General features: G+C 33.2%; 1 non-coding gene across 1 annotated transcript; it reads right to left on the bottom strand.

Annotated features, from left to right (window-relative positions):
- Window positions 1-15203: 15203 nt before the first annotated feature.
- Window positions 15204-15276, bottom strand: TRNAF-GAA (transfer RNA phenylalanine (anticodon GAA)). The gene has a single exon. It is a non-coding gene; the product is annotated as a tRNA-Phe (tRNA).
- Between the last annotated feature and the right edge of the window lie 455 nt (window positions 15277-15731).

Raw genomic sequence — 15731 nt, 5'->3', positions numbered from 1 at the left:
CCAGAAATAAAACTCAAAACTGGGTGTTATGTCGCTCCCATGCGATATGCGTGAATCGAGAATTCTGTAACTTGAACGTTCCGCGCTTCCACATGGTACACATTTTCTTGCATCGGAGCCGCCCAGATATAGGCGTTAAGATCAAAACGCCGATAATATACAAACATCCTGTGTATTTTATCGTGTGATTTATCGTCGAGTGCAGTCTATACAAAATGAAATAAAAAATCGAAACATTTCATGAACCACAAACTACAAAATTCATAACTACACCATAAGTGGGTCACGGAAAATTTTGTGGTTTACGATATTACAAAATACTATTGAATCTAACTGAAGACAAATGTGATATATTGAGTTGAGCTGTGAACGATTTAATAAAGGCTAAACTAGAGAAAGGAAAGAATGACATCGATACGATCCTCAGAAGAACCATTTTTTGCTTTTTATGAAGTTTACAATATCTATTGTGTTTTGAGCGATATTAATTCTGCAACAGGCAATAACAATTACTCTCTGCGAGAATCTATTGTCAGCCATTTGTTGCTGAGCACTTGCAATAATCATTTCCAATAGACATTGCTAGCAATTGGCGGACTACTAAGACACTAAGTATTTTTGAAGTCCTACTAACACTAATGTTAAGAACATATATTATTAATGTAGCTATGAGACAGATATGTTTCATGTAAACAATTGGAAAATTATACCTACCCCTAAATAGATTATATAAATTATTAATACATACCGCTTTAATAATAAACGTGTTTTAAATTTTACAGAATTGATAAACAACCGTTTACGATAAACGAATGGTAGTTTATTATTTGTGTGAAATTTAAAACACTTTTATTAGTAAGGCCGGTAGCAGTATTTATAGGTAGAGTAAAGTTAAAATATTAAAAATCCGGTCAATTGATTCGTATTCATGTTTAACTAATAAATTGACAGATGTCCTAACAAACTATCAATAAAACACGAATGTGTTGTGAGGATCTCGGAACACGTGTTCATAAGAATTCCAATATTGTCACATTTCTTCATTTTATTTATCAGCTGTATTAACATATTAAGAAATGGCTTGCCAAAACGTTTTTAACAGGATTTTAATAAGCCAGCCGTACTCTTTTTCTCCGTACAAAAATATCATTAAATAGCTGTACAGAAAAATGTATACATACTATTAATATTATTACTATATTTATTGTATTCTAGATTACCAAACAGAAAAATGTTTCAAAACTTTTTATTATTACTTTAATTTAATAAATTAAAACCAAAATATCATATGAAATCAAAACATTACGTACAAAACAGTAGGTACATAAAAACCTTCCTACTTATTATAAACCGTGAATATTTAGGGTGAATTTTTTATTCCAATTCAACAATTTCTACAAAGTAACGCCACTATCATAATGACAATTATTTTTTCAAACTTTCTACAGGCAGGTGGGTACCAGTGTGATTATTCCGATTTCAAGATATAAGATATTATCTTTTTATCCTGTCAGGAGGCAACCATCGTGAACTGGAAACGAAACACACCAACAAATCAGACAGATGAAATACCAAACGGTAGATTTAAAACAGGACATCGCTACGCTTAAGATCAGTCAATTCATTATCTTACTCTTTTCCGCTTTATTTTCCCTAGCTTTGTAACACACTATGTATTATACAGGGTTTTCCAATAAGAGGTGTTATTTTGAATAGCCCGCTATTTCGGTAGATGTTACTTTTGAAGCTGTCATTTTTAACATTTGACAAGTAGAAACTACGTCATTGATAAAAATGAAACGATACATGCTTCAACAACGCATTGAAATTATTAAAATTCACTTGAGTGAATCAAATGCAAATCATCTTGAGTGATGAGGCCCATTTCCACCTCGGTGGCTTCGTCAACAAGCAAAATTGTCGCATCTGGGGCTCGGAAAACCCAAGAGTTATTGTTGAAAAGCCTCTCTTTCCTCAACGTGTGACTGTTTGGTGCGGTTTATGGTCCGGCGGAGTAATTGGACCTTACATTTTCGAAAATGAGGCTGGAGCAACAGTTACGGTGAATGGATTGCGCTATCGAGAGATGATTCATGATTTTTTATGGCCGGAATTGGATGGTATTGATCTGGACAACGTTCAATTTCAACAAGACGGCGCTACGTGCCACACAAGCAACGAAACCATTGATCTTTTACGATTGAATGTCAAAATAACAACTCTTATTGGAAAACCCTGTATATTTTTTTAATATATATAGATGAATCAATAACAGCAAATACTTAATAATATTAACAATACTCTAACTTCCGACATTTACTACGCTAGCGCCTTCTAGCGGGATGAGTTGTGCGCCTTGGTTCTTTTCTTACATTTTAATGGATTTTATGTGAAATATAATAATATTAATGTAACTTTAATAACTTTAACTTAATTAAAAATTTAATTAGGTAATCTACATCCAATCCGACCTAACAGCTTTTTTTGCTTATGCATAAAACATATTAAAGCGGCTATAAAATCTTTGATGTTTTGGGTAGTAAAAAACTTATATAATTGTAAGAATTTTTTTCAAAAAAATTTCAATATAATATTTAATAATACGAATACATAAAAATATATTAATATTTATAAATTCAGTAATTCAAAACACGTTTTACAAAAATGTGTTTTGAACATCAACATTAACAATGATTTTTAACTTCAACATGAACACAGAATGCTACAAGGAACTAACACAGCCTTGATGAATTAACCTTATTTTTTTATAATTATGTTTTTCATGATATAATCCACTTTTCATATAATCAAGAACAATTTGTTTTCTAGGATTTAATGAACTCGTATTATATTTCACCAACTAAATTAACAAAGTTTTTTGGCATCCTGGAAACGACTTGTGTTTTTGTTGTTGGTAATTATTACATCCGTAACTGCACACATAGAACCTACTTTATTTTTATCAATATTGATCAAAATACAAATTAGAAAGCGCAAAACAACGCCACTAAGTACTAAATAAATTCAATTTATCACCTTTGAAAGGAATATCAAAGTCAAATGCTATACTAGCGCCTCTAGCGGCATGAGTTGTTGATAGTGCCACTATTTCGCTGATATTGGACATATTTTTAACATTATAGGGTATTTGATAACAGTTTAACATCATGCGTATCGCCATAGTATTAACACAATTAATTCATAATCGTCTCATAAACTTATAATAATTTTTAATTATTCAGAATTATATTATGACCGTACATCTCAATCACAGATTTTCTTTTAATATTTCAGCGATGATAGACAATGATTTATATAGAATGGCTCGGGAAATTTAGCTAGTTTCTTTACATCATCGTCTGATACGAGGCCAAAACTCATAAACAGCTGAGTCGCGAAATTACCGCTAACGACCCTGGCTTCACCGCTGACGTGATCCGTTATCCCAGGAGTGTTGAAGTTGCTTATATTTCTTCAACTTATTGCACATCACACATTATTCAATATGTGGTGAAGACATTACTCGGGGATCAGCGAAACAGACATGGAACATTTATTAGAGGTTTTGGAATCGGTGAATCGAAACAGATTGCTTATTAGGGAGGTATATAGCTGTATTAGTTGAAAAGTAACTCCCTTCAATAAAACATAGATAAAGTAACAATCAATTTATAAGGATTAACTTCTTTAGCCAGTAACCCCCGTTATTAGATTCTAATAACGGAGGTTGATAGTGGCTTAATTTAGATTTAATTCCGACGAATTTGAAACATAAATAAATAAAAATTTAGAAATATCTTAGTCCATCCGCTCACAGGGCAGCTGAAAAAAACTAGTTGGCAACTCAAGTTTCTAACATGTATATTTCAATGGCGGTCCGCATACGACGCGAGTTACCAATAACCTACCAGCAAACAGTCACTCGCTACTGTGCTAATCGCCTGCCCTTTCAGTTGCCAGTTGCGCATAGATATGTCAGTTTTCAAGTTTCGATTTTTCTGAGCGGGAAAACATCGAATTTGTTCAGGAGGTTAATTAATTACCTTGCATTTATGGCTGCTATGGGCTTCCTCATTATTTAATATGCATGAAAGCAAAACATTAAACACGCATATTAAACATTACGATATGAAATTTTAAATACCTACTTTACTTTGTATGTAACTTTATCAACACATTTATTCATTTCCCAGTCCAAAGACTACATAGATTTGGAAATAAATTCAGTTCCGTTGATATTTTCATTTATTGCATACTAAAATTTAAATAAGAAATTTCTAACTTTTATTCGCTTTTTTATTTATTTTGCCAATTTACTTTTTATGTAAATATTTAATTTACAATTTACTTTTTATGTAAATATTTAATTTATAATTTACTTTTTAAGTAAATATTTTACTTATAATTTACTTTTCTTTTACATTGATTTTTGTTATTTACTCTGGGCGGGTATTAATACCTTTATTTCTCTCTTCCCTCCATTTTTGTAGTTGTACTGTTGTGTATTAAGTTAATTCTCTTTTTTCCATTTCAATTTTTTATATTCTCTTGTCGCCATACATACTGCCAATATGGATAAATTGAAATGCCAATCCCATTCATGAAGCTGGTAATAAAAATATTATTATTATGTTAATTGTATTCTTTTTTCTTACTAACTTGTATAATCTTATGACTTTTCATTTTTTTTCTATAATACACTATGAACAGCGGCGTAGCTACCTAGGGGCTACGCGGGGCAGCGCCCCGGGGCCCTCAAGCTCAGGGGGCCCTCGAATCCTTACCAGAAATCTCGATCGAACTGAACTTTTGGAAATTTCTCCCATTTTCAAAATAAATATGAGAGGTTGCAATTTCCAACCCCACTTTAACCATGACAACTCAGTTGAGAGAAATTCAAAAGTTATGCCTAGGGAATTCCCCTAAATTCTTTCTGCAGGTTGGCAGTGTTGTCAATTTGACGGATATTGATATGTGCGTCATTCCCCAACGACACTTGTAGCGTATTAAAATATGGATAAAAAGAAGAAACCCAGTGGTGCATTATAACGCAAACAACGCCAAGAAAGAGAAGATAGTAAACAAAAATTGTCCAAAATTGACAAGTTTTTTACTCAGCCTTCTGCAAATACATCTGGCCAAAATATTTCTATTGATAGTGACTCAAATAATGTGGTAACTGCAGTGTTGGTTGAGAAGCCTACTGAAGAAGTTTCGACAATTATTGCTGTTGGAGATACCTCCGCCGCCGATCATGTGAACGTGGATGATGTTTGCATGACACACATAAGAACAGAGGGTTTGGAGGAACCACAGACCTCTACATTTTTCGAAAATGTGTACGACAAATCTTCTTATGACTTGGGAAACTTCACGAACAAAATATTAAGTGATAACGATAAACGTCAAATTCTTGATATGGGGCCTTTACAGCCTTCAGGACCTTTTCCAACAGACATCAACCAGAACAATAGGTGTTTTTCAAAATCGTACTACTTTTCGTGTTCTAAATATGGGCCAGTTAATCGTTTTTGGTGGTGTTATTCCAAAATACTAGACGCTGCCTATTGTCAACCCTGCTGGTTATTTGCTTCACAGAGGAATAATGTTTGGTGTACGGGAATTCGAGATTGGAAGCATTTATAAGAAAGAATTAAACAACACAGTTGTTCGAGTGGCCATTCGGAAGCATGTGCTGTGTATGAATTTTGGAAAAAAAACGATACTAATACTATCGATAAGGAACTTGAAAACGAAATTCGCAAAGAAGCATCATTTTGGAAAATGGTTATATCATACTTACCCTAGCAAAGAGTTCTTTGGCTTTGAGAGTACATCAAGAAGACTTAAGTCAGAAAGGATACCACGGAAATTTTCTGTCCTTTGTAGAGCTTGTCGCCCGATATGATCACATTTTGCGGCAAGTTTGGATATGCCCAAAGGTAATAATAATTATTTCTAAGTTTTTTTATCGTTTTATTTTGTTTATAATTATTAACTGTTTAACTTGACTTGACTTTTTTGAAATTGTGTTGTTTTATGTTTTTAGGATCTACGAGATATCTGAGTGCAACAATTCAAAATGAAATGATTGAGAGCTTGGGGACCAAACTCGAAACCCATCTACTAGAACAAATTAGAGCGTCACCGTTTTTTGCCATCATAATGGATACGACACAGGACATATCGAAGGTAGATCAGCTATGCATTGTTGTGAGGTATGCAGTAATAAACAGATCGGAAAATGGACAGTCAATTGATATAGAAGTAAAATAAGTGTTTCTAGGCTTTTATGCAGCCATCAAACATGGCGCAGTAGATTTAGTCAACCAAGTGACAACATTATTTATTGACAAAAATATTGATTTAAAAAAATGTGTGGGGCAAGGCTATGATGGAGCCAGTGTGATGAGTGGTGTTTATAATGTGTGGGGCAAGGCTATGATGGAGCCAGTGTGATGAGTGGTGTGTATAATGTGTGGGGCAAGGCTATGATGGAGCCAGTGTGATGAGTGGTGTGTATAATGTGTGGGGCAAGGCTATGATGGAGCCAGTGTGATGAGTGGTGTTTATAATGTGTGGGGCAAGGCTATGATGGAGCCAGTGTGATGAGTGGTGTGTATAATGTGTGGGGCAAGGCTATGATGGAGCCAGTGTGATGAGTGGTGTGTATAATGTGTGGGGCAAGGCTATGATGGAGCCAGTGTGATGAGTGGTGTGTATAATGTGTGGGGCAAGGCTATGATGGAGCCAGTGTGATGAGTGGTGTGTATAATGTGTGGGGCAAGGCTATGATGGAGCCAGTGTGATGAGTGGTGTGTATAATGTGTGGGGCAAGGCTATGATGGAGCCAGTGTGATGAGTGGTGTGTATAATGGTGTACAAAAACATATTTAGGATATCCACTCCAGCCTAACGCAGAGTACGTACATTGTGCCACTCATAATTTAAATTTGGTGATAAATGATGCCGTTAGCAGTTGTGTGGAAATACAGATTTTTTTCGCAACGTTGTAAGATTTGTATAACTTTTTCGGAAACAGCATCAAACGTTGGGATCTACTGTCAAAATTCACTGGCGATTCGGACACCACTAAAAAAACTAAATCCGACTAGATGGTCCAGTAGGGTCAATACGATATCTGCAATAAAACTTCGTTATTTTGATATTATCAAAGCATTATCAGAAACAGTTCTAAAGAGTCCTAATAAAGATGAGCGTAGTGAAGCAGAGAGTATTAAAACAAAAATGCTAAATTTCGAGTTCGTGTTGCTTTGCGAATTCATGCAGTGTATTGAACGACATCAATTATGCATCCAAAACTTTACAAAAATGCAACATCAATTTGGGCGAGGCGAGTAAAGTTTTAGCAGAGACCAAAGCAAAGTTGCAACTTTATAGAAATGATTTCGAATTATTCAAGTGCAAAGCCAGTGAAACTGCAAGAAAATATGGTATTGATACCCATTTTCAAGAAAAAAGGCAAAGAAAAGTTAAAAAACATTTTGATGAATCAGCTGCTGATCACCGATTTCCAAACCGAGAAAAATATTTAAAATTGAGATTTTCAATAATTTACTAGACACAGTAATATCTCAATTAGATACACGTTTTATTGGTATGAGTGCAATCTGTCATACATTCGATTTTCTAACACCAACATTTTTATAACATGTTGATGAAGCAACTTTATTACAAAAGTGTGACGAATTCCAAAGACAATATTCAGATATAATAGGTCCTAGTTTTTCACTTCAATTTATTAATATTTACCATCTAGTTTTACCTCAACTAACTCATGCATGGACTGTTCACCAATTATGTAAGGAAATAATGAGCAAATATTGAGATCTAGAATGCGACCTAACGGAAGTATTTACAGCAATGTTATTATTCTTTACAATTCCTGTCACTTCTGCAGCAGCTGAAAGGTCATTTAGCAAATAAAAAATAATAAAAAATTATTTAAGAAATAAGATTGGCCAAACTCGACTCCGAAATTTATCGCTAATAGCAATTGAAAACAAAACCGCATCAAGCCTGGATTTAAACGAAGTCATTGATACTTTTGCGAAAACTAAAGCTAGGAAAAAATTGTAAATATAATTGTTATTTAGTCAGTTGGTAGGCCCGACCTTTATATAATAAACCCTTGAATCTTCTCTATTTCGTTTTACTAGCCAAACCTAAACCAAGTATCAATTGTAATTTATGTTGTTACTGTTTAATATTTTTATTACCTTACCTGCAGTCTGCAGTGCACAAAAAAGAGCTTAAGTAGCTTAGCAGTGGGGCCCCATTTTTTTAATTTGCCCCAGGGCCCTTGGTTACCTAGCTACGCCACTGACTATGACTGTCAACAACTTTTATATATTTATGTAAATGGTTCTTGGACTTTTAATTCTAAATAAATAAATTAATTTGAATGCAATGTGCATTGTAATTAATTTATACTTGTTTTATGTAAAAGCCGGCGGGAGGAAATGAATATATAACATGTACTATGTTAAGATATACAATAAATAAACAAATAACGGGAAAAGCTTGGAATGAAGTACCAGGTATTATTTAAAAAAATATATATTAAACAAATACACAGTATGATTACAATGGTGACCAGATAAATCATCACAATGATAATTCATCACATCTTTAAAAAGTTATATGAAGTCGTGGAAAGTGATGAAACAATTTTTTTATTTTTTTTTTATTTATTTATTAAATTGAATATAATTACATTTAATACAATATAAGATATTGGGTAGTCCCACAAAGCTGTGACAATCAGCTTGTCTTTAGGTTCTACCATTTAACGTTATAACATAATACACATTAGCTTAAGTTTAAATATTAATACCAAATATAATGTTTAGGACAGATAAACGTTTTTTTCATTTATTAACCATTTTTTGTCAGTTTAGGGCAGGGTTCCTCATTATTTTTTAAGTTAAAGTTTAACTGGGGTAAGTAGGTTAAGTTAGGTTAGGTGAGGTTAGGTAAAAAAAAAAATTTCATCGTTTCTAATGACTTTATATCACTTTTTAAAAGTATGTTGAATTGTCACTGTGTTGATTTATCATGGAACCGATTACAATACAGTGAAATCGCTGCTTCATATGTAAATAATTTCTGAGTTAATGAGTGAAGGTGGTATTGTATCTTGGTCTGTAATACAATTTGTGTCATGTTGATATTATCACGGATTGTACTGAATAACCAAAGATCTTATTTTTAGACGATTCCGCCTTCGTTGATAATAAAAATACAGAAAGACGTCTTCATCATCACTTGATTCTGTAGACATTTTTGAACGCAATACGAGTGTCAGATGGCAGATGAAGTGTTCTTCCTCATTCTATGGTTAAATAAGCTTAGATAATTAGTAAAATCGTAAACTTGAGTTGCGCCGTGAGAAAAGCTTGATTGCCAACCAGTTTGCAACTAGCAGTTTCTCACCAGTTTCAGTTGTGCCCCGTGTGCGGAGCGCCTTAGAAATTAGTAAAACTATAGTTGAGTATAATTTATTACGGCCGCCCGCCGAATTTTTTTGTACTCGCTTTCTTCACTTAAGTTATTACGATTTTGGACAATATTTTAGGGTTTTGTATCGTCTTAACAACTCTCATTGAATATTATAAAACTCCATGTAATATTCAATCAATGAAGAAGATAATATCAACAACTCCCAATGAATTACAGAGGTAAAGAGAAGCAAAACGTCTAGGCGGAGTTAACCCAGGCGTCGGAGTCGTGAGTTCAATTTCACGGCCGGCTAAGTCCTCCATCAGGACAACATTTTCCGCTTACTGTAATCGTAACCCGGGAATGTTTGTCTTTTAGTTAAAAAAAAATTGAAATACCACTGGGACTCGAACCCGAATTCTACAGTCTTGCCGGACCGATTATCTCTACCGACGTAGGTATTGAGACCTTTTTAATTTTATAAATTAATATATATTTTTTAACTCGTTAAGCTGATTTTGGAGCAACGGAGTTATAGTAATTACCCCAGGAATTACAATTAGTAATTGCCTTTGTTCATTTTTTATTTTACAAAAATATTTTATTTTTGTAATCATAGATACTTCACCTGCTTCACGAGCCTTCTAGCCTCGAGTATTGGACATTGACCCCCTTGTATTTCTCAGAATTTGTGAAACTTACCAGCCAAGGTCTTTTCTACATTGTAATCCTTTGTATTTACTTAACTTGAACGGGTGGTTTTTAGTAATATCTTCTGATGATCATTGTAAAAATAAATTAGATCAATCTTTATGAACTGCCCGCCACTGGTTGTAGACCTGCTACTTATCCACTAATTTGCATATGTATCTTGTTAGGAGATACCTATCATGACTGATATTTAAGTGTTGGCCATTTTTGTTACAATGTCATTGTTAATTGGTGTGTTTAATTTTTCTAATATTATATTCAAGTAAAGCTTTTCTTTTAAAATCTTCACGTCCGATTTTTTCCGATTTCAAGTTTAGGTAAATCTACATATTAGGTCAAATATTGTTACAATATACTGTCAAATTACCCATCTGGTTACCCATCTGATAACACATCTAATACTTATTTTTTCTTTAATTTTGAAATATTTTATGTGTTGTATGTAGAATTACTTTATGTTTGTGATTACTCTTATGTTTGCTTCACTCAAATGTAAATTGTTAACCTCGATACAGGCTTAGTCCTAGTGAGGTTGATTTTTATGTGAAAAAAAAGTGTTTTATGTATAGTGAGATGCAATAAATAAAATAAATAAATGATATTTAAAAATTAACTCTTTTCATGAACCACTATAAAAAATATTTCTAAATAGTAATTTCTTTCCATGAAAGTGAGAATTGCAGTCATAGCTTATTAAAATAAAAATGTTGATGAAATCAAGTTTCCTGCTGTTGATAATAACCACAATCAGCATTTTGAACGTCTGTTTTACTTTGAATCTTTAAGATACAAATATTTTACTTTTTCTACAATCCTTATACATCTGGATGTTGTTTTCTTTAAACACTCTTATTTTTGTTCGCCCACGAAGAACGTTTACCGCCTACTTATCAACTCATCAAAATTCGTATGTTTTTTTAAGAAATATCTTCTAAGTTTTTGAGACTAGATAATGATGGTGTAAAATTATACATTTACTAGGGTAACATGAACTCGTGAAGGTAGACAACTACAGAAAGAAATTATTTTTAGCATTTTATTGTTTTTAAAATAGGTCTTAACAATTTCATTAATTATTCCCTAATATCTCACCATTTTCTATTCAATCCTATAATACCAAACAACATACATGTTGGTTATGAAGAAGATTTTTTCTCCAAGAATTTTTACTTTCGCCAGTTGTTAATTATTTATAGAATCAGTTGGAATGGAATACAAATATATTACATACGTACAAGAGCTAGTTCTCTTTATTGGTGTAGAAATACTAAAAAACATATTATTTCACTATTTTGTTCTTATGCCATTCACTATATTTGCGGCACGTTCCAGAGTGGAAGATACTACCAGTATCGCCCTGGTTTAAGACCACCATTCAGAATTGAAACGTTGCTCCAAATGGCTTTAGCCGTGTTTAGTGACTAGATCTGAATAGCCAGGTACTTCCCCACCTTCCTCTTTCCCTTCCCCACTTACCTTCAGCCTCACAACATCCTCCAATTGGGGATGCCATAGTCTCACTGGTTCCAGACGGGAGCAGTTGGGACTCTCGTTATTCACTATAAAAAAAAAATATAAAAAAAACTATGTAATTTTGTAACAATATTATTTTTTTGTATGTTAAAATTTAAAAACAACACGTGATCAATGAATATACATTACCATCCAAACATAACACATGTTAATTCTTATATTGACTCATTTTCTTTTTTTGTTGGACAATAAAAGCCTATTGAAAAATGAGTGGCTGCCCAGATCTGCTTACTTCAATAAGTAAGTTTACTTAAGTAAAGTAATTTTGAGTAACACTTCAATTCCAAATTGTGACATTCCACCGGAAAAATACAGAGTGTCTTCCAATATGGAAAAAATTCGAATACGTGCAAATTTATTCTAACTACCCGATGGGCACTTTGTTGCTCGGTGTTATGAGTTGTTTGGAGTAAATGTTGAGATTGTGAATTATAATGTACCGAATAATTATAAGCAATAAGTATTCGCCTGAAATATCAATACAAATTGAAAATATCTCCCGAGTAAAAATAAATGCCGCCATTTACTCGGGAGATATTTTCAATTTGTATTGATATTTCAGGCGACTAATTATTGCTTATAATTATTTCTTATCCTTTATGCTACGCATAAAACCTTGTCTTATAAACATTAGTTTATCATAAAAAATAATATAATGTACCTGAAAACTGGGTGAAGTTTTAAGGTGGAAATAATAGTATTTTTAAGGATTGAAAAAAAAAATCACTTGATCGTGCCATGTCTTCATCGGGTATCCCAGACTTCATCTACCATTCATTTCCACGTAATACATTCTCCTTACAACCCTTTCCTTGTTCATCACATATTCCTCATTTTACCATACATAATATTTGATTCACTTGGTCGTACCATGTCACCCCGGCGTCCACGACTTTTTCTATCATTCGCTTCGAGGTCATGCTTTCTCCTCACACCCCTTTCTTTGTTCTCGGCTTATTTTACCATTCACTTCCATAAATCCAATTCCTTCGTTCATCACATACACCTCATTTTACCACAAATAATTATTCCTCTTCATTTCTTCCTCGGGTATCCCCACAGACATAGGAATTAATAGACGAGAAGATAATGGCGAGGGGTAAAATCAACTGTTGAAGAACGAAGGGCGTAAGGCTGACTGTGATTCGTCAATAAATCAATCTGACAGTAAATAGGCATCTCGCATTATAATATCACCATTTACTTCTTAAAAGTAAAATCTGCTTTTGAATGAATAGACATTTTCACATGGGAGCGCAAATTACTCGCCACGTTATGAACAAATTTGCGAAGTCCAAATTCGGCAAAAAAATTCGGTTCTCTTTTCAGAGTCGAATATTTCGTTTAAGTATTTAGTTAAGACACTTTTATAAATGTTCATAATTTACTTCCCAGCAACCAACCAGCTTTGTGTTTCGCGTCCAGACGTTTCTCGATGTGATAGTATATGTTTCTAAAACTGATCTATATTATACGATGTGAATATGCTTAAAATAAAGTAAAATAATGCTTATATATGGAATGTAATACGACAATTGGGTTTATTCTCTTTTTCACATCTATTTTTATAAGTTTTCATAGTACAAGTCAACATTTTGCCGTGAACCGATGATGCCTCGACCATAGTTCGCACAAGAATGATGACGTCACGTTTTCAAATTTCACTTGAGGCCATACGCGAGCACAGCCGGCTCCAATGGAACCGGTATGGGGAGTGGGGATAATACGCTTTTAATCACTTAGGGCAGGTCTACTAATATTCATATGTCTATGGGTATCCCCAACTTTTTGTAACATTTGCATTCCAGTGCAGAGATAATGCGTAAGTCAAACTAAAGCGTCCCCGACTTTTTCTACCACTCACCACTGTATACCACATTGTCAAAAAACTTCATTTTATCAATTTCAATTCGACTCTGTATCTCAATCCAGTGCTGAGATAATAATGAAACAAACAATTGTCGTTACTAACAAACATCGAGAAACATAAGATTTCTTAAAAATATATGTATTTACTTCGTCAGGTTGTGTTTCCTCAATATTTAGATCTGGGGCAAAGCTCTATAATTGAGATGGTCAGAGATAGAACTTCAGAGCAAAGATAGAACTCCCTTCCGCTGCATGAAAGCATGGAAACAAATTGTATTAGATTTCGTATGAGTTAATTAACAAACATAACATTACTACCTATACTATTTCAAATGCCGATTCACATGCCAACCAATTCTGTGAAAGTAGTGAAGGAAATTATTCAATTAATCTCAAATCAACCGATTTTATCTTTCTTGAACTGCTAAAACATCTGAAACTATTTCAACCTGTTGATAAAATTCCTTAAATACTTTTTGACAGTCGGCCGGCTTCGTAAAATAGCTTCAAACCGTTTTCTCTCGGCACGCGGCCAACAGCCTACTGACTTTATACAACGACGGTCATTAAGGTTCCACCATAATTTTCATATATATATATATATCAATTTAATGTAAGAAGTTTAAGAGTGTGAGAAAACCCACGCAATTCTCCGTTAATAGGTGTTTTGAAATCGTACACCAAACCAGGCCCGTTTTCCAATTGTTACATATTATGTATGTAATTTATCTTCGTAAAAACTCCCTAAATAGATTAATAAATGGCTTTTATTTACATTTTTTCTGACCACGTGTCTATGACGATAATATCTCCCACCTTTGAAGGAAAAAAATCTTTTTAAATTCTTCAAAAATCGTTATGCCAGTGGTTTATTTTTAATATAAGTATTTATTTTAAATGCAAGCAGTAAGTACACAAGTTTTAAGTAACATATTATTTCAAAGTAAAAGTGTGCCTATACGGAGAAAATGAGTATTGCTAATTACTCTTCTAGTATTGCTAATAATCTTCAATTAATTAATTTAATCTTCGGTACTGATTTTTTAACGCACACTTTTACAATGTATCAGGATATTGGCAGTATTCTTCGTATCAAGATTTATTTTCAGAAAGTGTCACTTAATGATGACACTAATTCTCTCAAATAAATTAATTACTTTCGAATAAATTTGTGTACCAGAGGTGTAATAATTATTACAGAAAAAAATAATATCATATTCCTATTCGATATAGTATGAACTTTTGTAAGCAAGAGAATGCTAGACACAATAGACATACTAACGCCGGAATGCAATTCTATTTATTCCAACTAGCTGACGAAATTTATGATTTCGGTTATTTAATTGAGTTTTTTTCATTTTTATGAAGCGACGAAATGTGTAGGTACCCCTTAGCCCGTATTAATATGTCATGCTAGTAAAAATAAGGTAGATACTCCACTTGACTGAAAACTTGTGTACGTACACTGTCAAATTACGAAGAGTTAATTTATTATTATTTTTTTGGTAAACTAATGTTTCAGACAAGATTTTTTATGCATAGCACAAAGGGTAACAATTATTTTATAAGCAACAATGATTAGCCTGAAACACTCATCCACATTGAAAAATCTCCTAATAAAAGATACATGACGCCAACGGGACTTGAACCCGTGTCCTTTCGATTTTCGGTCGACAGCTCTGACCACTGAGCTATGGCGGCTTATCTCTTATCCGCGAAATAATTCAATATATACTAGTGTTTCATTCAACAATTACTGCTTGTTACATTTTTTTCACCTGAAACAACCAACTTTATTTTTATATGGGAAAGGCATTGTAAGTGCTAACTCTCTCACTAGATGGCGTCGAGACAAATTGTCTACATTTTTTGGTGAAGATACTAGAGCTTGTCAAATATTAATTATTATTTTTTTGGTAAAATAATGTTTAAGACAAGATTTTTTATGCATAGCACAAAGGGTAACAATTATTTTATAAGCAATTATTATTAGCCTGAAACACTCAGCCACGTTGAAAAATCTCCTGATAAAAGATACATGACGCCAACGGGACTTGAATTTTTCAATGTGGATGAGTGTTTCAGGCTAATAATTATTACTTATAAAATAAGAATTAATAATGTTGGAACAAACAAAATTTTGAGCGTAGTACCAA

Source organism: Hesperophylax consimilis, chromosome 5 (genome assembly GCF_061612785.1).
Source record: "Hesperophylax consimilis isolate HC1 chromosome 5, BYU_Hcon_1.0, whole genome shotgun sequence".
In the NCBI taxonomy this organism is placed as follows: domain Eukaryota; kingdom Metazoa; phylum Arthropoda; class Insecta; order Trichoptera; family Limnephilidae; genus Hesperophylax; species Hesperophylax consimilis.
The sequence above is the reverse complement of the archived record's forward strand: the minus strand, read 5'-3'. Positions and strand labels throughout refer to the sequence as shown.